The sequence below is a fragment of the Apium graveolens genome, chromosome 3, assembly GCF_009905375.1.
Source record: "Apium graveolens cultivar Ventura chromosome 3, ASM990537v1, whole genome shotgun sequence".
In the NCBI taxonomy this organism is placed as follows: domain Eukaryota; kingdom Viridiplantae; phylum Streptophyta; class Magnoliopsida; order Apiales; family Apiaceae; genus Apium; species Apium graveolens.
Window position 1 is genome coordinate 229,627,859 of NC_133649.1, and position 25,620 is coordinate 229,653,478.

The window sequence follows — 25,620 nt, forward strand, 5'->3', positions numbered from 1 at the left end:
TTTAAGGTGTAATGGCATATAATTTTGGAATAAAATGACTCGCGTTATTTTTGGATATTCATATCTGAGACTATAACTTGTGGTGTGTGTGTTTATTGTGGGGTCACAGTACAAAGTAATTGATTGTTTATTAAGATTGGGTGTTATTAAGGGAAATGGAACTTGTGACAACCCGGATCCCCGATCCCGGATTTGGGGGTGTTACACACTACATACTGGAGGAATTGAACATCAGGTTAACAATGCCATTAGAATCAAGAGGTAAGGAAATTTTTCTACCTAGATTTATTATGTCAGCTTTAAACTATAAATTTAATGACATATATATGCTAGAAGGAGTAAATAGGTCACTAATTGGCAACTGTAAGCAAGTATCTAAAATTCTATTTGGATCACTTCTTACTAAGAATAAGGTTCAAGTAAATCTTAAGTTAACACCTTTCATGATTGAAAGATTTAAGACTTACCCTTATTCCATGCAAGACATGAGAACTAGTGCAAGTCAACCTAGTGCAACAATGGTTCCTGAGCCTGTGGAAGCACAAACACAGGTACACCCACATGAACCTACCCATGTTGAGCCTGTTTCTTCAAAACCATTAACAGCTAGGAAACCAGCCACCTCATCTTCTCAAAAGAATAAGGTGAGTAAAAGGAAGATAAAGGAGGTAACCTTAACAGTTATGAATGAGAGTGGTGAGGACCAAACAGAAGCTGAGTCACCCTTGGTCAAGAGACACTACTAGAAATAGTGCCTACGACATCACCCTTTTAACATCGGTTAGAAATGTCACCGATGTTAAAAACAGTTTTAACATCGGTCACTTTAAAACCGATGTTAAAGGGGTTGTAAGACATCATTATCTTAACTAGCCGATGTCTATAATCATTTTTTAAAAAAACAAAAAAAAACCCACTTCTTACTTTCCCCCGTTAATACACCAAAAAATTTCCCCCTTAACAAAATTTTTATTTCCCTCCATCAAAACAAAAATTTACTTTTCCCTCACCCTACTTTTCTATCAACTCTCTCTCTACTTCATCTTCATCTCTACTCTCTCTCTCTCCCTCTGCTATCTCAAACTTCATCTCTATTCTCTCTCTGTTCTCGTCTCTCACTCAACTCTGTCTCTGAATCTTTTATCAATCCAAATTTCCTAAACCCATCTCAAACCATAAAAACCCTAATTTGTAGAAATCCCTAATTAAGCTTATAATCTTTGAAATCAAGCTTGTAATTGCTCCGATTCTTGGTAAATAACCTTCGAAGGTGTTGGATATGTTCGATTACTCTGTGAAAAATATGTAAGCTTCTAATTTATTTTCAATTTTTATGTTTTGATTTTTTTAACGGGTCGGTTCACAGGTTTGGAGATTTGTTTAGAGGTAGAATATATATATATACATGTGTGTGTATGTGTATATGTGTGTTTAAGGGTCGTATTAATGTGTGGGTGATGAGGACTGATTCTACAGCTGAAAATTCTTGGTCTAAAGCACTCACCGTAGAGGAGAAACGCGGTACACTTGGATATGAAAGCTTTGGTAGACCTGTTTATTATACCAGGAGTGCCAAAGTGTACTCTTAGAGGTGGATGGCTCAAAAATTTTGTGGTATGACCTTAAAAATAAAATGGTTAAGAATGTCAGGATTTGGGGGATTCCAAATGAGTTTGATTCACATGTGAACACTCAGAGTCTCGAACAGCTCAAGGAGGACATAAAAAACTAAGGTATATAATGTTATGTTGTTTGAGTTGTTAGATTCCCTTTGTGGTTGGCACCGAAAGTAATATCCACATCTCTAGTACTTGCAGTTAAAAATGGTTTTGTTAAGATTTTATATCCAATTTTGTTCAATTTTCATATATATAGGTGGTGAAATATTAACTGATTTAGCCTACAAAGTGATGATTTTGTACTACGAGGCATGTGATAATACTGTGATCGCGATTTCTAGTATTGTGACTCTTGATTTGTAGCTGGTTTATGGAGTTTGTGTTAACATAAAGGGAAACATGACCTGATATGTGTGTAAAGTTCCTATAATTAGATTTGTAGTATTTAGTACTTGGTTCTTCCATGTTTTTCATCTACTTTTCATTTAAAATATGAAGTCTATGCTGTTGGAAGCTTATTGTCATTTAAACTTCGAAGTTTGTTCAGTGTCAAAATATAAGGATCTTAGTTAATTATACAATTGTTCAGTCTCGATCTACACTTTCATTTGGTTATGCAAACCTGAACCATTGATGATTTTCGACTAAAACTAGTTTAGTACTTTAGTATTCTAACAAAATTGATGACTTGTTAATTTATGTCAATTAATTAATCTCATTTATGGTTAAGTGTTTATATTGTCAAGTAACTTGTCTATAATTTTAGTTTATGTCACTATATGTAATGGCTCAACCATTTCAGGGGCTAGATTATGTGATAGTTGAAGCAAGGAGACATCAGATTCAGTTGATTCTTAGTCTTGTAAACAATCTAATTGCGTTTGGTGGAAAAGCTCAGTATGTCAGATGGGCAAAAGAAGCTGGAATTAATGTATCTTCATCAAATGATTCATTTTTTTCCAATGCTGTCATAAAAAGGTAGAATTCTGTTAAAGTGTTCACATATGTATGTTGTGAAGGACTAAAAGTTTATCATTATTCGAGAAAACAAAAGTAGCTCAATAGCATTCACCTGTAGAGAAATATGATGTTTGATGTAATTAATTTGTATTGAAATAATATGAACTTGTTTGATTTTATATTATTTTTTATCAATTAAAGATAATATCACATAAATTAGTTATTTGGAGTTATTTTGAAGTGATTATTTGGATTAGTTAAGATTACATTCTCTGACATATATGGATCACACTGTTAGTCTCTCTTCTAATCATGAAAAATATGTCTGGTGTAATATAGTTCGTTCACTATACTGTAACATCTAGCGATATGAGGAAACCTGCTTGGATTTATATCATCAACTGGATCATCAGTGTTGTGCCAGCAGCAGGAATGTACACAATATTGTTCCGCCTGTGTGAACAACCATCTTACTAGATCACTATGTTTGTGAGTTTTCCTACCACATCAGCTTTCATGCATTTCTCCTTCTAAGTAAATATATTCCAGTGTTAATACTGGTTCACCTGTCTTTCTTGGAAGCAATTACTAGGGTGAATGGGTGATGTTAATTATTTATGGTAACAAAAAATGGTAAGTGTTTCTCCATAAAAGATGGTAAGTGAAATTACAAGAACAGTGTTTCTCATTAGGATGATGATCTTATTTCTCAATAAAAGATGTTTATTACTAAATATACCTAATGTATACATCTTCTAATGCCTAAGGTCCGCATAAGATCCAGGGAATTGGAGCTGGTTTTATTCCTGGAGTACTAGATGTCGACATTATTGATGAATTTGTTCAGGTAAGACCAGGAAATTATTGTGCTCCCTCTGTAAGTTTCATTCAGTTTATCTATCACCACATTCTACCATGTCAAGTGCTCTGAGCTTCTTCCAGAAAGGAAATGGATGACTTTTTTGATACAACAATAGAATGGTTCGATGACCAAATGGATAATATATTATTGTTAATATATAATGTTAGGTCACACACACTGTAGAGGGGGTGAATACAGTGTATAGCACAATCAAATCAAACTTTAATAACTCAAGTAACAGAAAACAAACTTTATTTAAAACAATAAACTCTGTTACAGTTTGAAACTGTTCTCTCTCAGTGACGAACAAATATCACGAGAGCTGCTAGGGTTACAAAGAATAATCTTCTCAATTGTGATAACACTTATAGTGTAAACCCTATGTCTGTGTTTATATACTCCACAGTTACAAGATAATCGCTAATTGATATGGAATATAATTCTGCTTACTAAAATATATCAATCAGATATCTTTTCTTCCAAGTATTCTAGTCTTCATAGAATTCCTTCTTCATGCATATCTCTTCTTATATTTGTCTCGATCTTCTTTCCTTTAACCAGCTGCCTTCCTTATCTGAACGTCCTTCAGTACTTAAGTTCTGATATCCATCTTCTGATAATTATCTCCTGATAATATAAGAACTGATATCCTTAAGTCCTGACTTCCAGTAAGTACTGATTTATCCTGTTTAAGTAAGATCTGAAAACTAAACATAAATCACATTAGGCATGACATTATCAAATATATCTAACAATCTCCCCCAACTTGTAAATTAGCATAATATACAAGTTTAACATATATTTGATGATGTCAAAAACATTAAGTACAAATGCATGAGAATTTGACTAGATAACTACAACTTACAGTCCTTAAAGCTTTACCAATCTTTTACTTCTGATAACAACTTCAGTCTGTATTCATATCAGAATTTAAGTAGTTTTAGATCTTGACTTGGCTTCATCTTCTAATCTCTCTGATGTCAGGAGTTGTTCTGAGATAGTTCTTCAACAAACATCTCTCAGCATATCTGAGTTCATCAATCATCCTCCTTTTAGCATCTTTAAGTTCTGCAGAATCTTCACCAATTTGGAAGATTGCAGCCCTGAGATCATTAATTCTAGCTTTCCTTATGTCCTGATCCAGTCTGATCAAATATGCCTTGTCAGACTCAAGATTGAATTCCACAGCCCTGTAACCCAGAAAGGTAGTTATAATCTTAGCAGAATTGGGCTTCATCTCAACAATATCACCCTTGTGATCTCTGTACTTTGGAAGATATGTGCTGTCAGACTTAACAGAATAAAGCTTTTTCTGTTTCTGAATTTGACTCTTCAAAAAGTTTGTAGCACTTTTTGTTATTTTGTCATTCACTTGAAGTAAGAATAATACATGTTCCAGCTCTTCAAAATACTTCAGTGGAATGGCATTTTCCCTTATATGATAAACCCTACCATCTGTCATGAAGTACAACAAGATGTGTTCTTTCAAGTAGGTATGGTAAACCATTTGTACAGATTCTAGTTGATTCAATCTCTCAGGAGTTGCTCCAATACCTGGTTCACTTAAGGAAGTTGGATCATTGGTTGTGTTCTGTATTCTTCTTTCATCAGCACTTCCCAATCCAATTTTATCTCTTGCTTCCTTTCCAGTAACCACTCTTGCTTCAAAACCACTTGCAGCAGTCTTCAAAGGATGAGCCTGTTTGGCTTTAGTGAATCCTGATAGGAGTATCTTTGAAGGTTTAACATGAGCAATGTCAGAGGTTTCCTTTGATTTATCTTCTGATGTCAAGTTAACTTGAGCTATGTCAGAGGTTACTTGCTTCTTAGAGATATCATAACTAACTATTTCTTGACTCTGAACAACTTGAGCCATGTCAGAGGTTGTCTTAGAAACTTTTCTTGAAGTCAGAGCAAGATCAGCATCTTCATCAGTAATCTCTTCATTCACAGGAGGCACATAAACCTTGATAGGTTCACCAACTTTCTCTTTGCCCTTGGACCTTGGATCTATCTGCAGTTGTGATTTAGCTTTGGTTGCTACAGGATTTGTCCTTTCTCTTATCACAATGCCTTTGAGTTTTGGAAGTTTCTTTTTAACAGAAGCTTCAGGTTTAGATTTGACTTTTTCTGATTTAAGTCTAGCTTCTTCTTCCATCAGACTCTCCAAGTCTATTCCTGGATTTTCCTTAAGAAATAACTGTCTTGACATTTCTTCATCAAGATCTAAAAGTTTATCAGAACTTATCCTTTTACCAGTAGCAGAAGTAATTCTTTTTCCAGCATCAGAACTTGTCCTATGACTTGTGACTTCAACTTTTCTTGATGAGAAATCTCTACCTTGACTATGACCTCCACCCATTCCAAAGTTTCCCTGGTCATCTTTTTCATCATCCTTCCCCTTCAGTGTCTTATCAGTTTTGCATTTGGACTTAATTACTTTCTCCCCCTTTTTGGCATCAACAGGTAACATAAGAGAGACAAGCAATTCCACTGAGGCTTGGATTTCATCAAGTTGAGATTGCTGAGAAGCTTGATTTTTCAAAATAGCATCAATCTGAGACTGTTGCTTCTCTTGGGTCTTCTCAATATAAGCAACTATGTCAAAGGTAGGTTGGAAGAATTTTTTCTTGTCAATTTTCTGAACTGTTTTGTGCTTGAGTAATTCTTCCTGAATTTTATGTAACTCTTCATGAGTTGTGGAATGGAGACCTTACAGATTTTTAGTACTCAATGCAGTGACACGAAGCTGTGTTTTGAAATCATCATTAATTAACATCTCATCAGCTTTTGTCAAGTGTTCAGCAAGAGTCTTTGCAGATGGAACACAGGTAACTGAGTTCCATTCCTTAGTCCACTCCTGTCCTGCAGGAGTTTCACTCCAAGGCACTGGTGTTTCTCTTGTAGCAAACTTCTTAACTAGTTCAGATTTAAGAACAGTTTGTTGAGGTGCATGTCCTGAAGGACCAACTGCATCAGCATCTGCATTCATAGCAGTATCACCAGTAGGATCAGCATTTGAAGCATCAGCACCAGTAGTATCAGCATTGGAAGCATCAGAACTAACAGAATCAGCATCTTCTGATAGAACAACAGTATGAAAAGCAATTGAGGCTTCAACATCATCCTCTAAGTGCTGATCTGGTTCCAAGTTCTGATCAACAGCCATATCCTGATGCTCACCTATATTCTGATCATCAACATCTAGATGCAGAGAAGGTGTAGTAGACAATTCTGGACTTTGAGTAGCATCAGTAACAGGTGTTGTTGATGGATGAATTGCTGTTGGAGCTTCTAAGTAAAGTACCTCAGGCACAACCAGGTTCTGAATATCAATATCAGCACTTGTGCCTGGATCAACAGGAGATACATCCTTATGTATAGGAGACACAGATGGTGTGTTGGTCTGTTCTGTAGCAGCTTCCTGAGTTGGAGTCAATGGAGAAGTAGTGGCTTCAGCAGATTCTGGTTCTTGTGAGATCAGAGATTCCTGATCTCCTTTCTTAGCTGCTGCTTCCTCATCATCTGAAACCGGCCTTTTAGCTCTCTATTTCTTGTATCTCTTTGAAGGTGGGGATTCCGTGGGAGATTCAACAGAAGTCATTCTTCTAAGGCTTTTGAGAAGCTTAGATCCCCCAATTCCAGAATCCTTCTGAGAAGGAACTTTCTCAGCTTCTTTAACAACAGGTTCTGATGAAGAAACCTGTTCCTCACTATCAGACTCATCTCTCAAAACAATCCTCCTTCTCTTCTGAGGTGTCTGAGGAACAGTCTTTGTCCTCTTGGGCTTGGAAGATGAAGGCTTCACAGTAGGTGCTGAGGATGAAGGTTGAGCTGTCTGTGAAGGTGTGAGATATGTTTTGAGATATGTTCTGAGAGAGGGTTGAGGAATAGATGTATGAGTGGTATGTTGTGATGGTTGCTGTGGTGTTTGGGATGTGGTGGTGGGTTGTACATCAGGATAAACAGATCTATAGGTTTGAGGATCATCATTTACCAAGATCTGTTTTACAGACTGAGGAATCTGTAAAGGTCTAACCACCTTTTTCTTAAGGTCAGCATTTACCAAGTCATTAAAGGCTCGTTTTGCAATTTTGAAAGGTGGAGTTAAGTCAGTGGTAGGTTGGGGTTCATCAGCACAACAGAAATTATATATAAGCTGACAAAATCTAGCAAAGTACAACATTCCTATCTTCTATCATCCTATCCCCAATAAAACCTATCACAGCATTTGCAAAATCAAAATGAGTTTGGTTAATAATAGCATACCCGATGTGCTGACTCATTATAGGAATGGCATCAAAGTTTGAACACTTATTCCCGAAAGCTTTAGTGATGCAGTCGAAGAAGAAGCTCCATTCCTTTCTGATATGAGCCCGTTTCAACTGTCCAAACTTAGCCAAACTCTGCTCATACCCCAAACTGGCCATTAACTCTTGTAGAGCTGATTCCTCCGGTATTGAGAAAATACAGCCTTCTGGTAAATGTAAGGCCTTGCGAATTATACCAGGAGCTACCACATGTTCAATATCATCCACTTCAAAAACAATGCTAGGAGTACCATTAGCACCACCATTGTCAAAATGCCCAGTCCGCCAAAACGTCAGAACTTGTTAGCTTGAAAAGACTGAAGGTTGGGTCAATGCATACCCAATTTCACTGTGTGCAAGAAGATCTTGCACAAAATGCAATTCAGACGGAGCTTCATCATTATTGAGAATTGCAGCTTAGTTATTTGGAACGAACTTAGCTCCATCAATGATCAAATCCTTAGGTGCCATGAGAAAAATCGAAAATTAAGAGTTGCCTGTTAGGTGTTTGATAAAATGTCTGTATGAAAAACCAACGTCAGGAGATGAGAGAGAGTAAAAGCAAAGAAAGAGAGATAAAGTGTAAAAGTAAATAAAAGATTGTATAATCTTCTCTCTCTCTTACTTATACTTGGTAAAAAAAATATAATCGTTGGACATCTGTCAGACATGCAGCAATAATGAATAGTTCATGGGCACGGGAAAATAGTAACCATTACTTACCCACTTGCAGGTTTTCAAGGAAAAACCGTTCCACTTACCCAGTAATTCCATTAATTGAGATAAGTCAGTTTTAATTCAAAATTTAAACTGTTACCACTTATTCAATTATTTTTACTGCTAAACCAATATTCTGGAAAACAATTCGAGTGTGAGAATGACCAAAATAAATCAAGTAAACAAGTACTGATATTTTAAAATCAGAACTTAAGTTAAATCAATGATTAAAATGATCATCAGAACATGGATATATCAGGATTTATCAATGCAGTTAAATGTGCAAACATCTCAGAGACAGAATCTTGCAAAAATAAGAAATTTCATTAATATATTAAGAGAATACATTCATGAAATTGAAATTACATCAGAGAATTACAAGTCTGTCCTAATCTTCTAATCCTAACATCAACAGCCTTAGTCCTAGCTCAAGAAGCAGGGCAAGGCTGACGATGAAGAAAAACAGGAAGAAGAAAATAAGTTATTTCTTCTTCCTACTCTCTACAAAAAGAATAGCGAGTCTGATGATTCGCTCTTGCTGGCGGAGAGCTTCCAGCCTTTCTTCCTCCAATCGCTCCAGATGGCGATGGTAGTCCATGTAAAAGAACAGGAGGTGGGTGAGAACCTCCTGGGGAACCGAGTCCCAAATCTCATCAGGAATGACAGTGACGTGCCATTCCTGCTGCCATGCTTCACAGCTCAGCTCCATGTTGAAGGTCTCATAGTTCAAAAACATATTGTAGTTGACCATGGTTTTGTTGGTATAAAGGAAATGATAGTGAGTATGTGAGAAAAGAATTGATGTATAGGCTGATGTGAAGTGTTGGTTTATATAGGCAAGAGAATGCCAGGAGACGCAAGAAAATTTAATGCTGACAGGTAGAAATAATTCTACCTCGTCTCCCTAGACTTGGAAGAAGAAAAACAGTCATTGGAAAGGTAAAACAGGGTTTTTAATGCGCACAAGAAACAAGTAAAAATTACCGTGCATGTACGTGTACCACTATCCCTAATTATATTGACTGTTAATATTCCTCCCAAACATATTCTGATTTAAAATGAGACTGTTTCTTTTTTTAATTTTATCCACAAATAAGTCAAGTAAAGGATCAGAATTTAATATCAAATATTAGACTTATATCATAACTTAACAGTCATCAGAACATGATTTCTTAACTTGAAAAATGAATGCCTATCTCCGTAATTCTTCACCCAAATTCTGATATCGATTCTTCAGAACTTAATCATCAGAACGTTCAACAGAACCTGTCCTCAGAATTTATGCAATCTGACATATAAACTGTTCATCTAAAATAACATAGATGACCACAGTAATTTTCATCATTCATATGGAGTGTTTAGTGTGTGCATTAAGCTAAATATCAGACAAAGAGTAAAGTCTGATTCACTTCAGTACATCTTAGAAATAAGGCATAACTAAAACTTTACCAAAAATCTGTCATTATTCTGAAGCCTACTATTGAATGATTTCATGCTTGAGTCCACCTCAACTGTTTTGTGCTAATTTTGTGTATCTTTTTAAATTCCATTTTACAGTGGCTTCTCAGTGTAAGTGAGTCACGACTGCTTATCAGAATTTATGCTATTATCAGAGTATTTCTCCAGTAATCATAGAGTGTGAAAAGTCACCAAGAAAATATTTTGCTTTTCTGATGCATATTACTTAATACCAGCAATGCACTTGGGTCGTCCCTTCCACCTTTTTACTTTAGACCTCAAAGGAATACCTGATTTTTATTTCTTTTTCTTTTCCCTTTTTCTTTTGATAAGTGAGGTTTATCAGCACTTAGTACATTCAGCAGATTTACTAACACCAGAACGTAATAGATGAGAAGCATTATTCTAGTTTTTGACTTAGTAATAAGATAGACATAGTAAACTTAACTAAGCTCAATATCAGAATTTGCTTGTGTCAATGGATTTCCACATAAATAATTACTTCTTACATGGGATTTCTAGTATATTGAAGACTACTAGGTCAGCATCTAGCACAGGTATCCTCATAGGATAAAATAGTTACATAAACAGACATATGATTATCAAAGTTTAGAAATTCACAGCAGACAACAATCAGTACTTAAGTAATTTTCAATGAAGCACAGAATACACATAGAGAGTAATTTCTGTAAAAACTGATCATAAAGTCTGATGCATTAGAACAAAACTAAGCAGATTAAGAGAAAGAACCTGAAACCATTCCAAGTTCATTTACCAATCTTGTAAAAGTAGCTTCACACAGTTGTTTTGTGAAGATATCTGCTAGTTGTTGATCTTTTGGAACAAAGTGCAATTCCACTGTACCTTCATCCACATGTTCCCTTATGAAGTGGTACCTGATGATGATGTGCTTTGTCAATGAGTGTTGAACTGGATTACCTGTCATAGCAATAGCACTTTGATTATCACATTAAATAGGGATTTTAAAATATGTTAACCCATAATCCAGTAACTGATTCTTCATCCAAAGAATCTGTACACAACAGCTTCCTGCAGCAATGTACTCTGCTTCTGCAGTTGATGTGGAAATTGACTTTTATTTCTTGCTAAACCAAGAAACCAATCTGCCTCCAAGAAATTGGCACCTTCCACTTGTGCTTTTCCTGTCAATTTCGCAACCTGCAAAATCTGCATCTGAGTAACCTATTAGTTTAAAATCTGATTCTCTGGGATACTACAATCCCGGATCAGCTGTTCCCTTAAGATATTTGAAAATCCTTTTCACAGCTGTTAAGTGAGGTTCTCTTGGATCTGCTTGAAATCTTGTACAAAGACAGGTAGCATACATGATATCAGGTCTACTAGCAGTTAGATAGAGTAGAGAGCCAATCGTACCTCTGTAATCAGTAATATCTACTGATTTACTAGTATCCTTGCTCAGTTTTGTTGCAGTGGCCATGGGAGTGGATGCACTTGAACAATCTTGCACTCCAAATTTCTTCAGCAAATTTCTGGTGTACTTAGTTTGATAAATAGAAGCGCCTTCTTCATTCTGCTTGACTTGAAAGCCCAGAAAATAGCTAAGTTCCCCCATCATACTCATTTGATACCTTGACTGCATCAGTTTAGAAAACTTCTTGCAAAGTCTGTTATTTGTAGAACCAAAGATGATATCATCAATATATATCTGAACCAAAAGTAAGTCCTTTCCATGGTTGAGGTAGAACAGTGTTTTGTCTATAGTTCCTCTGTTAAATCCACTTTCCAGAAGAAACTGAGCTAAAGTCTCATACCATGCTCTTGGAGCTTGCTTAAGTCCATAAAGTGCTTTATCAAGCCTGTAGACATAATCTGGATATTTGGAATCTACAAAGCCTGGAGGTTGCAATTCTCCATTGAGAAAAGCACTTTTCACATCCATTTAAAAGACAGTAAACTTTTTGTGAGCAGCATAAGCCAAAAATATCCTTATGGCTTCCAATCTAGAAACTGGTGCAAATGTTTCATCATAATCAATTCCCTCCTGTTGAGAATATCCTTTTGCAACCAGCCTTGCCTTATTCCATGTAATTATGCCATCACTATCAGTTTTATTTCTGAATACCCATTTTGTACCAACAACATATCTGTTCTTTGGTCTTGGCACTAGGGTCCAGACTTTGTTTCTTTCAAATTCATTTAACTCTTCCTGCATTGCATGCACCCAATCAGCATCTTGAAGAGCTTCTTCCACTTTCTTTGGCTCAGTCTGAGAAAGAAAAGAATTGTAAAGACATTCACTTGAAGTAGCTGTTCTAATTCTGACACCTGCATCAGGATTTCCAATTATCAAATCAGGTGTATATGATTTAGTCCACTTCCTTGCAGATGGAAGGTTTTCTCTAGAACTGGATGCTCCCCCATGATCCATGCTGTCTTCATTAACATTTTCTGATGCTCCCCCTGAAACTATGCTCTCTGAGTTGGATTCTTCAGTATTTATATTTTCAGAACTATCAGAACTTGGCTTATCAGAACTTGACGAATCAGAACTTGAAGAGCCAGATATATGTTCTGATGCTTCTTGAGATGTGGTAATATCTTGAGTATGCTCCCCCTGCATAGGTGCATCTTCCTTTGGCGTAGTCACCACAGTTTCAATAACATCAGAGATTAGTCCATCAGAGTTTGCAGTATCAGGATTTAGATTGTCTAGATTTTTAGTATCAGAATTTAAGTCTTCATTTTCAAATCTCAGCTGATCATGATCAATAAAATCTTCAAGTCCGGTAATCTTCTTTTCATCAAAAGAGACATTGATAGATTCTATGACCACTCTTGTTCTTAAGTTATAGACTCTAAAGGATTTTGTGGAAAGTGGATACCCAACAAAGATTCCTTCATCAGCTTTTAAATCAAATTTGGATAGATGTTCAGGATGAGTCTTAAGAACAAAACACTTACATCCAAATACGTGAAAATACTTCAGATTTGGCTTCTTGTTCTTCACCATTTCATATGGTGTCTTTTCATGCTTGTTAATTAGTGTTACATTCTGAGTAAAACAAGCAGTCTGCATAACTTCAGCCCAAAAATAGGTTGAAAGCTTTGCTTCATCAAGCATTGTACGAGCAGCTTCAATGAGAGTTCTATTCTTTCTTTCCACAATTCCATTTTGCTGTGGAGTTCCAGGAGCAGAAAATTCCTGCTTGATTCCATGGTTTTTGCAGAACTCTTCCATTATCAAATTCTTGAACTCAGTACCATTATCACTCCTTATTATTTTCACAGAATCTTTGACCAATTTATCCAGTTGCCTGACATGATCAATCAAGATAGATGCAGTTTCACTTTTAGTGTGCAAGAAATACACCCATGTGTATCTGGTAAACTCATCCACTATGACCATAGCATATTTCTTCTTTGCAATAGATATGACATTTACTGGACGAAATAGATCAACATGTAGAAGGTGATAAGGCTCAAGAATTGATGATTCAGTCTTGCTCTTGAATGCGGATTTTCTTTGTTTAGCCTTCTGATAAGAATCACAAAGGCCATCAGGAGTAAATACTGACTTTGGCAGTCCTCTCACAAGATCTTTCTTGACTAGTTCATTTATATTGTTGAAATTTAAATGAGAGAGTTTCTTGTGCCAATTCCAGCTTTCTTCAATTGATGCTCTACTCATCAGACAGATTGCAGAACCATCAGTACTTGTTGAAAGCTTGGCTTCATAAATGTTACCACGCCTGTATCCTTTCAGAACAACTTTGCCTGTAGATTTACTTACAACTTCACAGTGTTCTTCAAAGAAATCCACATGATAACCTCTGTCACTGATTTGACTGACACTCAGCAGATTGTGTTTAAGTCCTGAGACCAGAGCTACTTCTTTAATGATGACATTCCCAAGATTGATATTGCCATATCCCAATGTTTTTCCAATGTTGTCATCTCCATAAGAAACACTTGGGCCAGCCTTCTCCACAAAGTCTGATAGCAGGGCTTTATTTCCAGTCATATGTCCTGAACATCCACTGTCCAGAACTAGGATGTTTTTCCTGTTGCCCTGCAATCATAAATACCACTAATGATTAGTTTTAAGGACCCAGACATGCTTGGATCCTTTGGCCTTATTAAGTCTGTTAACATTTGCAGCGGATTTAGCATCAGAGTTTATGTTAACAATTTTCTTATCAGAATTTACACTATTAGACTTTGAATCATAACTTACACTAGAGGGAACAATGGTAACTTTCTTTAAAGAAGGTTTTATTTGATAATAATCATAGTACAAACTATGATATTCCTTACAAGTATAAATGGAATGCCATAAACTACCACAATGAAAACAAGGATTTTGTGGCTTATATCTAACAGACTGACTCTTAACTCCTGACTTTGAAGGTAAGGAGTTTATGTTCTTATTCTTCCGTAAAAAAGAAGCCAGATGGTTAGAACTTCCAAAGTTATGACACGTTTTCCTAGGAGCCTTAGGAATAGGCTTATAATTATTGCTTTTATTCACACCTTCCTTTCCATTCCTATTTTTCCTAGGTAATTTTACCTTGTTTGCATTCTTAACATCTTTCAGCTTATGCTTAAGCTGCTTCTTTGTCATTAAGCCTACGTTTACTTCAGTTGTCTTTTCCTGTTTTAGTTTGTCAGAAGTTAATTCCTTTTTAACTTCTGAATTCTCATTTTCAGACTTTACAGCTACAAACTTAACAGGTTTTAACTTTGGCTTTTGTTTAACAACTACAGGCTTAATATCTACAGTTCCTTTATCATTCTTATCCTCTCCATAACCTAAGCCCTCTTTCCAGTTTTCACTACTTAACAAATTTTGAGTTGTTCTGCCAGAGTTAGTCCAAGTCCTGATAATCTCTCTTTCCTTTTCTAACTCATCTTTTAGAGATTCATTCATTTTAAGCACTTCATCCCTAACATAGAAAGCATCATCTCTATCTTTCTGAGTTTGATGGAACATGACTAACTCTTTTTCTAAATAATCATTCCTCTTTTTGCAAGCAAGATTTTCAGAAGTTAATCTTTCACATGTTAAAGTTTGATCTCTATAACTAATGAACATGGTTTTAAGATATCTTCTCAACTCATTAATATCATTAGTATGAAAGGCATAAGTAGTTTGAGGTACCTTTAATTCGGCAGCTTCAGAACTGCTTTCAGCACTTGCCTTATCAGCATTTGCCATCAAGGCATAATTCTCCTCACTTTCAGAATCTGAGGTGTCTGTCCAGCTTTTCTTCTTTGTGACAAGAGCCTTGCCTTTGTCACTCTTCACTTTCTTGCAATCAGGAGATATGTGGCCTTTCTCACCACAGTTGTAGCATTTGACATTTGTATAATCTCCTCTGTCAGACTTTCCTCCTCTTCCCTCAGATTTTCTGAAATTCTTCTTATCAGAACTTGTGCCTTTCCTGGAAAACTTCTTTCCCTTCCTGAACTTCCTGTATGCAATCTTTGTGATTCCTTTCACTATAAGAGCACACAGTTTCATCATCTCTTCATCAGCATCCGTCTCAGGCAAGCTTTCAGATTCTGAGTCATCATCACTTACAGAATTTTATGACTCAGTATCAGACTTCGTGAAGAGAGCTTTACCCTTGTCTTTCCTTGAGGTAGCTGCCTTGGGGGATTCTTCTTCAGCCTTAAGAGCAACTGTCCTTGACTTTCCTCCTTTCCTCTTGCTTTTTTGTTCCATCTCAAGTTCATGAGTCTTGAGCATTCCATAAATTTCATCAAGAGTTGTTTCATCAAGATTATAGTTGTCTCTTATTGTTGTTGCCTTCAAATCCCAGCATTCAGGAAGAGCTAACATGAATTTAAGATTTAAATATTCAAGATCATACTCCTTATTAACCAGTGACAAATCATTCAAGAGTTTGACAAATCTATCATATAAATCAGTCAATGACTCATTAGCCTTTGAGTCAAAGTGTTCATACTCTTGAGTGAGTATTGTCTTCCTGCTCTTCTTAATTGTATCCATTCCCTGACATCTTGTTTCCAAGGCATCCCATATCTCCTTTGCAGTCTTGCAGTTTATTACCCTGTTTGACATTACATTATCAATAGCACTATGCAGTAAGTGTCGTACCTTAGCATCCTTAGCAATTGATGCGATATCTTCAGCAGTGTAATCACTCTTCTCCTTTGGTACAGACTTTGCTGCTTCACCTGCAACTGCAACAGCGAGCTTGGTTGGTTTGTGAGGCCCTTCCTTGATTCTATCAAGATATTCAGGATCTGTAGCTTCCAGAAACATGGTCATCCTCACCTTCCATATGGAATATTCAGATGGTCTCAATATGAGAACTCTAATAGTCTCATATCGGCTTTGAATTTGTGTCTTTGGAGGTTCTTCAGCTTTGGTGGGCTTAGTTGGAGTTTCTGCTTCAGACATGATTGTGCTTGGATCTTAAACTGTTTGTGTTTTAACAGATAGGCTCTGATACCACTTGTTAGGTCACACACACTGTAGAGGGGGTGAATACAGTATATAGCACAATCAAATCGAACTTTAATAACTCAAGCAACAGAAAATAAACTTTATTTAAAACAATAAACTCTGTTACAGTATGAAACTGTTCTCTCTCAGTGATGAACAAATATCACGAGAGCTGCTAGGGTTACAAAGAATAATCTTCTCAATTGTGATAACACTTATAGTGTAAACCCTATGTCTGTGTTTATATACTACACAGTTACAAGATAATCGCTAATTGATATGGAATATAATTCTGCTTCCTAAAATATATCAATTAGATATCTTTTCTTCCAAGTATTCAATTCTTCATAGAATTCCTTCTTCATGCATATCTCTTCTTATGTTTGTCTCGATCTTCTTTCCTTTAACCAACTGCCTTCCTTATCTGAACGTCCTTCAGTACTTAAGTTCTGATATCCATCTTCTGATAATTATCTCCTGATAATATAAGAACTGATATCCTTAAGTCCTAACTTCCAGTAAGTACTGATTTATCCTGTTTAAGTAAGATCTGAAAACTAAACATAAATCACATTAGCCATGACATTATCAAATATATCTAACATATAAAGATTTTAATAGCAATACATACTTTCTACTCAAGATGTAATGTTGTTTCCGTCATTTAACAGGAGCCAAGTGATAAAACCATTGAAACTATAGATCTTATTTCCGTAAAAGAAAGATTGCTGGTAAGTTTAACCATTTTTACACTCGAAATGGATCTCTTTAGGACTTCTATGTTGCCTTATGATGCTCTGCTCAGTTTATCTACATCTGATTGTTAAGTATCTTTACAGGTGGGAATATCATCCGGTGCTGCAGCTGCAGCTGCAATTAAAATCGCAAAGAGGCCAGAAAGTGCAGGAAAATTGATAGTTGTAAGTTTGTTTATTTTTATTATGAAGACCAAACAACTATATTTAGGAAATTAGCTTGTCATCATCCATCTGGAAGGATGCTGCTACTAAATCATTTTTAATGTATCCTATAAACAGTTAAGCTGATAGTTCGTTAGTGTTTAAGATTTAACATTTAGGAAATTATCTATAAATAAGAAACTAGTTAAAGCAACTAATCATGTATTCGTATGTGGTCAGTGACTAATACCGGACTTAGCTTCTAAATATACGTTCGACATTTGTGAAGTAAATAATTTGTAATATTTTCTTATACTTGTCTCCTATCATCATTCATTTCCTGTGTGTACTTTGTTGATTATAAAGACAAGCTCAAGAGGGAGTTGTACGTGATGCTACCAACTTTGCTTCAGCGGATGCTATTTATGGTTCAGCAGCATATCCATCCGAGGAGAATTGCTTGGGGAATGCGGCTTTAGTGAGCTAGATAGGTTAGGAATGTGATTGTAAGTAGATGGTTTTTGATGTTGATGTAGATGTAGATACATAAATATGTTGGTTGAATGCTGTATATAAGTTTTTTGGTATATATTTGTTCTCGTTGAAGATTGTTTTTTTTATTGATATAGCTTTTATTTTAATTAAAGAGTACGATGTATCTTGGATATATATAACATCATTTAATTATTAACAAACTGATGTCAAAAATAAGCAAAACACAACAATTTTGACAGGAAAAATGATATAAATAGGAACTTTTACATCGCTATCCTAAGTGAAACCGATGTGATATGTCATATTTGACATCGCTAACCTAATTGAAATCGATGTGATATGCCATATTTAACATTGGTTCTATGTAGCAACCGATGTACTATACAAAGTAAGACATTATTTCTTTTAAGAATCTGATGTCTATCAGTTTAATGTTCTTCCTTGTTATATGTTTATAGTGCTTCTTAACCTCCTATTTACCATTTTTCACAATCTAATTTTAACATGTTATTCAAAAAAAGGGCTAATTATACATCAGTTTGCTAAGAAAACCGATGTCTATGTATATCTTTAACATCGGCTAAAAACCGATGTTAATGTCCCCCACCTTTCTCCTCACATGCGAAGACATCGGTTTGAAAAAAAAAGACATCAGTTTATAACCGATGTCTAAGGGCATTTTTCTAGTAGTGAGAACAAAGAATAGTAAGAAAGCTGAGCTGACCACTCAAATCACCTCTGTGTCCTCCCAAAAGGATACAGTTATAAATATAGAGATTAAACAGAATCTATATACATCCTCTCAACAGGGTGTGTGTATTAAAAAGAGCATTTACATAAATGCATCCTGTATAGAGTCTACACAGCCTGCACTTGATCAAATCCAAGTATATGGTAGAAGAAATAAGGATGGCACACACAGTGAGGGCACATATTTTGAAGCTCCCTCATCCATTCAGGGGGTGCTGCCAACAATCGCTTCTAAATAACAACTTCTAATCTCACAAATTTATTCTCCACCTACAGCACTTGAATCCAATTCTCAAGTGCAAGATAAATCAAGTGACCTGGTTCAAGAAACCTTGTTCACCACCCAGACACTTCAATCAGATGGTGAGAGGCTACTAGCTGGGGTAGACCTTGATGACACCATCAAAACCATGGCGGATCCATCAGTTTTTACTAAAGACCCCATGGATGTCACAAATGTACCTTCATTTGTAAATCAGTCTTCACAGACTGTTAGGTTTGAGGGTAGTACTCCTGAGGGGGAGCTATCTAAATCCTCTCCAATTCAATTGGAGGTTCCTCATGTAGGAACAACTCCCCTCAAAACCCTAGCAGAAATTGCATTAGCAGTTGATGTTAGGAGTACAATTGCCAATGATCCAGGCAAGTTTATCACATTCATGTGACAGTTCTTTGCAAGAAGCACAAGGGTTTGAGACTGGTGTACATGACAGTCCAGTCAAATCCCCTCCAATCCAATAGGAGGTTCCCACTACAAGTGGAGGACAATACACTGTCACAAACACAGAGCAATTTGTGAGTAAAACCGTGACTTCAGTCACAGGTGGTTCTACTCCCTGACACCAACCTTCAACCTCACAACCTCAACAACCACATCTTCTCTCTCAATGGATGGAAGAATATGACTCTCAACCTACATCTGTAGATGATATTCTAGTTGAACAGATTTATGGGTTAACAAACATCTCACAGCATCTACTCACTTCAAACATGAGCAATCAAGATTATCAAGCGATTATGCTTACATACAATGAAGAAGTTGAGAAATAAAAAGAGAAAATTGTCAATGATGCAGAACAAGATGGTAATATAGATGCATGGTTATCAGAGGACTATGTATTGGAGATGGATTAAGTCTTGTCCAGGTTTAAGGAGGAATATATCACTATTCTGGGAAGCAATGCCAAGGCCTTGACTCCACAAGATGTATATGATATAGTTACAGAAGTTTACAAAGCGCATCTCAAAGCTTTTCACCTTTTTGGTAAAGCTCTTGAAGTCAAACTGAGTGGTCATGAAGACAGGATCAGAAAGCTGGTAAATGAAAAGATGGATAAAATTATACCTTCTCAAGTTCAGATCACCTCCAAGTTCAAGCATTTTGATGATCAAATGACTAGGATGGATCTGACTACCATTGAAAGAGAAATTAAAAATCTAAAACAATCCTTCATTGCTCTTCATGAAGTATCCAGAAGTAAATCACCAATACAAATGACTCAAAGGTCAAACTGGAGCAGCTTCACCAGAGCAAATTTGAGCCCTCTGCCTTGCTTATGGATGACATCAAACAAGCCGTGGAAGAACTTTTGGCTCCACAAGCTCTCTTCAGCCAGAATCAACTTCTACAAATCTTCAAATTCAGTCTCTTCAAGGTCAAGTTTCCACTTTGCAAGCTTCAAATGACCAACTCACATCTTAAGTGCATGCTCTCACTACACTGGTAAAGAGTCAACAGGCAGACATTCAAGCCTTGGTGGACTCCCACAAGCACCTATAAATGCAAAATTTAGTTGCTTTGGGAGCCATCATGGTTAAACTTAATATTCCATTTCCTACACTTCCTGAAGCTGTGAGGCCTGAAATTCCTACTCCCCTTCTCACGCCTGCCAACAAGACTAAGGGGGAGATAGAGGCTAGGCTAGCAAGATCAAGATCATTTACTCAAAATGTGCAAAGTGCTGAAAAGAGCTTAGTTCAAGAAGTAGATATTGGCATGGAGAGGCTCATTAGGGCTGCTGAAGGACCAAGTCTGAGCAGGGAATTTGATGAATTTCTAAAGGCTCTAAGGGCTTCTCTCAATAATAACCACTTCACCTACAAAAAGTTCTTGGACAGGACAATAAATTCCTTAAGGGTGATCTTGGAGACTAAAGATAATTTTCAAGAGAAGAGGATTGTGGTCAATATAAATGACTCTGGGGTAAATAGGTGTATGCAGGTGTCCCTCAATTATCTGATATCAAGGAGGGCATCTGAGTTGGATATTCTGATAAACAAAGTCAGAGTAGTGATCCATGAAGACACTTTATTTTTAGCTGAACTGAAAAATGCTCAATGGTTGCTTTTCCTGAAGCATACCTATAGCCAAGTAAGGGAGTGGCATACATCTGTCCTACCACCAAACACTTCAAACACTTCCAAATCCCTAAATAATGTGTCATGGCCAAAAAGAAGCTTATCATGACTCTGGAAACTGAGTTAAAAGTAAAGAAGAATAAGACTTTTGAAGATGAAGAGATGATTAAGGTGTTGGGGAGATATCTAAGGGATACTGAAGCCAACTTGCCGAAAACTCAAATCAACAAGGATAATTTGGATGATGATGAGTAGAAGAAAGATGATCAAAAATCGTCTGGCTCAAATCCAAGTCAATCCACTAAGGCAGCTAGAAGCAAGGGTGGAGAGAGGAAGGAGGATGAAAAGAAGGATGGTGAAAGTAAAAGGAGAGGATAAATGAGGAGCAAACAAAGACATGATGGCTCAGAACCACAACAAACCCTAAAAATTCAAACAAAACCAGCTCAACCCTCAAAGTCAACAATCTCAAACATCAAACCACCTCAAACCTCTAAGCCCAAATTCCTGTACAAGCAAACTGCTAATACCTTTCTAAAAATTCCAATCACCACAAGCCAAACATCTCTCAAGAAAATCACAAACCTACCTTCTACAAAACCATCATACAAAACTCATTTCAAGTCTGTTGCGAGAAAACCTAGGAAAGCTAAGCCTACTGAAAAAGGTGAAGTTACTGAAAGGTCCATCTGAAATTATTTCAAGAAGAATGATTTTCTACCCTTAAACTAGTATAGTTCAGATAAAGACTATTTTCAACAACTGGCTGAGGAAATAGTTAGAGTCTGGGTTGGTACTCTAAAGGAAGTGAGAAACTACTTTCAAGATTGGTTCTCCACTTTTCTAGGCAGCAATTTGATGGACACTCTCTCACCGATAGAAATTAAGAGAGTGATAAGTTTGCTGAAGGACAAGGATACTGCTACAAGAGCATGGAGATCTGTTATAGCTTAATGGTTGACTGCAAGGGAGGAAAGAAGAGCAAGGAGTAAAGCAAAATATGATGAGAAAAGGAGAAAGTATGATGAAGAGATTGAAATGTATATCAAAAGATCAGAAGAACTTAAAGCAAAAGAGATGAGCAGAATCTCTAAAGATAGAATAATTCTAAATGTAAAAGCTGGCTCATTTTCAAGATTCAGAATTGAAATGTTAAATGGTTATCCAAAGCATGACGGACTCAAACTGATAGAAGCTCTAACAGGGACTCCAATCATAGAGGAACTTGAAATTCTGGTATATTTAAAAGACCTCATTAAGGCAGAATCAGAAGTTCCAATCTTTGTCTAATGCTTGTAAATAGTCAAACTCAAAATCATCTAATGTACAATTGCTGTAATTATGTCAATTTTTATATTAGTCTTATTTTCCATTATAACTTGGGGTTAATCTTGTTAACAGACATGAATTTGTGTTAACCAATCTTCTCACAAATTGGGGGAGATTGTTGTGCAAGACATGTGTGGCGCCCTCCAAACCCGGGTCAGAAGTTTGGGGTCCACACACACCTTATTTAAAACCTGCTTATAACAATATTAAAGATAATAATAATATGCAATGACCCTATTTACTAACTACCACGAATCGCAACAGGTTAAAGTATGCACACAAGCCAAGCACACTAATATATTACAAACCGTTCAAATCCCAACTATTCCAAACTCAAACTGAGTATTAAACATTATTACAACCTTTTATAGACTTAAATTATTCCAAAAGAAGCCTACTAGCTCAGCTTCCTCAACCTGAACCCCTAGCTCTCGTGCTGGACTGGGGATCCTCTTTACCAACTGGTTCCTTTTTAACTGGAAAGAATATGAACAACATTGCACAAATGAGCTAACTAGCTCAGCAAGTCACAATGACAAAACTGAGAATAATGATCATCAAGTGAACATGATTATGATATCAAGTGAATAATGGATTATGATTTAGAATTGGATATTATACTTTTAATTTAAAAACCAAGGTTAGGCTGCTGATCAGTCACGCACTAACCCCGAGTAAGGCACACATCATTGCTCTAACTACTGGATCCAAGGCACACATTGGCCTAACTTGACCATTATATGGTCTGACCACGAATCTGGTCCACAATTTTATAAAAAACAGTCCAATTCAAACATAATAACAGAATATGCAATAATAAATAATAACCAGAATCAATAACAATAATAAGTGTTTAACAATGAAAGGGTTTCAATCCTTGTAAGGATCAATAAGTCAATTTAAAAGCTTGGATGCTGGGTAATGAAAGAATTGGATAACAAAGGAATCAATATTTCAGGGTTTCAAAGATTTGGGCTTTCAAAGCATAGGATGCAATGATTGAGTATACAAGTAATTCAGTTCAGTGTTTGGGATTTTGTTTGCATGTATTTGTAGAGTAGTATCGTATGCTTGAAATTCGTGTTTGGGTACACAACAATCAATGGTCTAGAAAGAATAAGGTTCATGGCTCAAGAACAATAACTGGAATCAGGGTTTAGGTTTCTGTGCTTCAAAGCACTTGCAATATCACAGGATTATCAAGTACTACAATATCTCGAGAAAGTTCAGAACACTTGCCTGGTATTAGCTTATTACACTGCCCTCGCTTCCAATCACAACCGTTTTACTCCTCAACTACCTGTTTCCCTTTCCTACGCCTTGCCTCTTCTGCTCACATACCACAAGCATCTATCAATAATCGACCCATAGAGTTCTATTCAACACATACTTCTATCTACCCTTCGTTTTACCCAAATCCGATTAACGGATTGAAAGTTATGCAACAATCAAGTAAACACCGAATATAAAGACCGATAGTCAATCAACAAGTCACATATAGCACATAATACATCACGTAATCAATGATATGTCGTTTATAAAGAAGTCTCGGTTCATAAATAGGCTTTCGGGTATTTAAAATGATTTTTAAAATATTTTTTGGAATTAAAACGGGTTGTTGGATCAATTTTGGAATAATAAACAGGGTTCGGTTGGCCAATTCTGGCTCCGAAACAATTTTATACTAATTATCGAGCCTTGGAAATAATTTAGAATAATATTTTAAAGCTCGAAATTATTTTTCGGAATTTTTAAATCATTTTTAAATAATTAAATCTAATTAAATAATTAATTAAAATCAATTAATAATTAATTAAATCAATTAATCAATTAATTTTCGAATTAATTGACCAATTAATCAATTAGAAATTAACTGAAATTAATTAACTAATTAATTTAGATTTATTTTGGAATTAAAAATAATTTTCGGAATTAAAATACTAATTTTTAGAATTTTCAGAAATTAAAAATGTATTTTTATAATAAAAATAAATAGAAAATATGATTTTTAAACATTTTTAAAACAGGAATCCAATTTTTGCAAAGTCTGGAAACCTGGGGGACCAAACTTCATCGTTTTCAAAAGTACAGGGACCAAACTGCAATTTTGCAGTTCCAGTCGCCGGAAAATCGGGGGTGACCGGAGAACTCACCTCCGACTTCCTCTCACCACCATCACCTCCAGAATTAAACTACAGATTACCAGGAACATATTCATGCAAACAAATCATTCTAATCATCCCTGTTCTGGCCGGAAATTGGCCAAGAACATCGCTGGTTTCCGGCGAACATCGGAAATTTTAAAATCACAACTCCCTACGATTCAAGCATCCTCTGTTAACGAGCTATATATCAATCGATTGAAAATTTCATAAGGAACACAACCCACTATAAATCAACAGCTAATAATCCCTGAATCAAAAACCCCCAAATTTCAATTGAAAACATTCATACGGGTTATAAACCCTAATTTTGAAATTCGAAAATTAAACCCACTTTTGAGCATGTTATTGAACTCCAAATCAGACGTATGACATATGAAAATCATCAGGAAAACAAGCTCTACAACATGAAATCATCAAATCATACAAACAATCATCCGAACAAAAATTCATATTTTTAATAAAATAAATTCGAAAATAAATAAATTTTCAGAAAATAAACCTTTGATTCTGCAGTGAAACAAAGCTCAGAATCTGATAGAACACTTCAAATCCTTCGTTTTGGTTACTCAAGCTTTGAAAACAGAGATCGGTAATGCCTTCGTTTTGCTGTTTGATTCTTAGAACAGTTTATGTAATTAGGGTTTTTCTCTGAAAACTATAGAATTAACTATCTGCAAATGATTTTGATACGAAATAAAATACGGTAAAAGGCTATTTATAATTACGGAGAATTAGTATCCCGTTGGATCATTCCGGATATAAAACGGTACGTTTATTTGTAAAAACTGATCCAAACGGTATCGGTTTTCGGGATAATTATCCAAACCAGTACAATTTGTACTGCGGTCTTGGTCTCAGCGCCTGGTTACACGTATTACGAAGTGATAATTGGGATAGTTTAATAAAAAGCTCCCGTTTATCGAAAATATGGGTTTTATTGATTTTCCGAAATGAATATTGTATCGAAAATGTTGCGCCGGGACCCGCGCAGAACAAACCGTACGCCGGATCGAAAAAAATCGAAACATGGAATATGCTCGGAATATTACAATTGGGTTAGGAAGGAGTTCTCGGAAGAGTTTCGGGTTCCAAAAATGTAACAACGGTTGACGTCGGTTGGTTCCCGTTTTTATAAAATAGATTTTAATTACCCGGAAAAAGATTTTATAAATTTCATATGATACTTATAAATCCATAAATCAACATAAAAATAATTAGAAAGATATGACAATCATCTATATTTT

General features: G+C 35.9%; 1 long non-coding RNA gene across 2 annotated transcripts in view; it reads left to right on the forward strand.

The window, feature by feature from the left end:
* The first annotated feature begins 994 nt into the window (after positions 1–994).
* Positions 995–25,620, forward strand: part of LOC141713165 (uncharacterized) — a 61,230-nt gene continuing 36,604 nt past the window's right edge. The window contains exons 1-6 of one of the 2 annotated variants that reach the window (XR_012571875.1): positions 995–1,305; positions 1,477–1,733; positions 2,422–2,597; positions 2,919–3,068; positions 3,162–3,236; positions 3,347–3,426. This is a non-coding gene — a long non-coding RNA (uncharacterized LOC141713165). The remainder of the gene's footprint in view (positions 1,306–1,476; positions 1,734–2,421; positions 2,598–2,918; positions 3,069–3,161; positions 3,237–3,346; positions 3,427–25,620) is intronic. The other variant, XR_012571876.1, reaches the window with a different exon arrangement.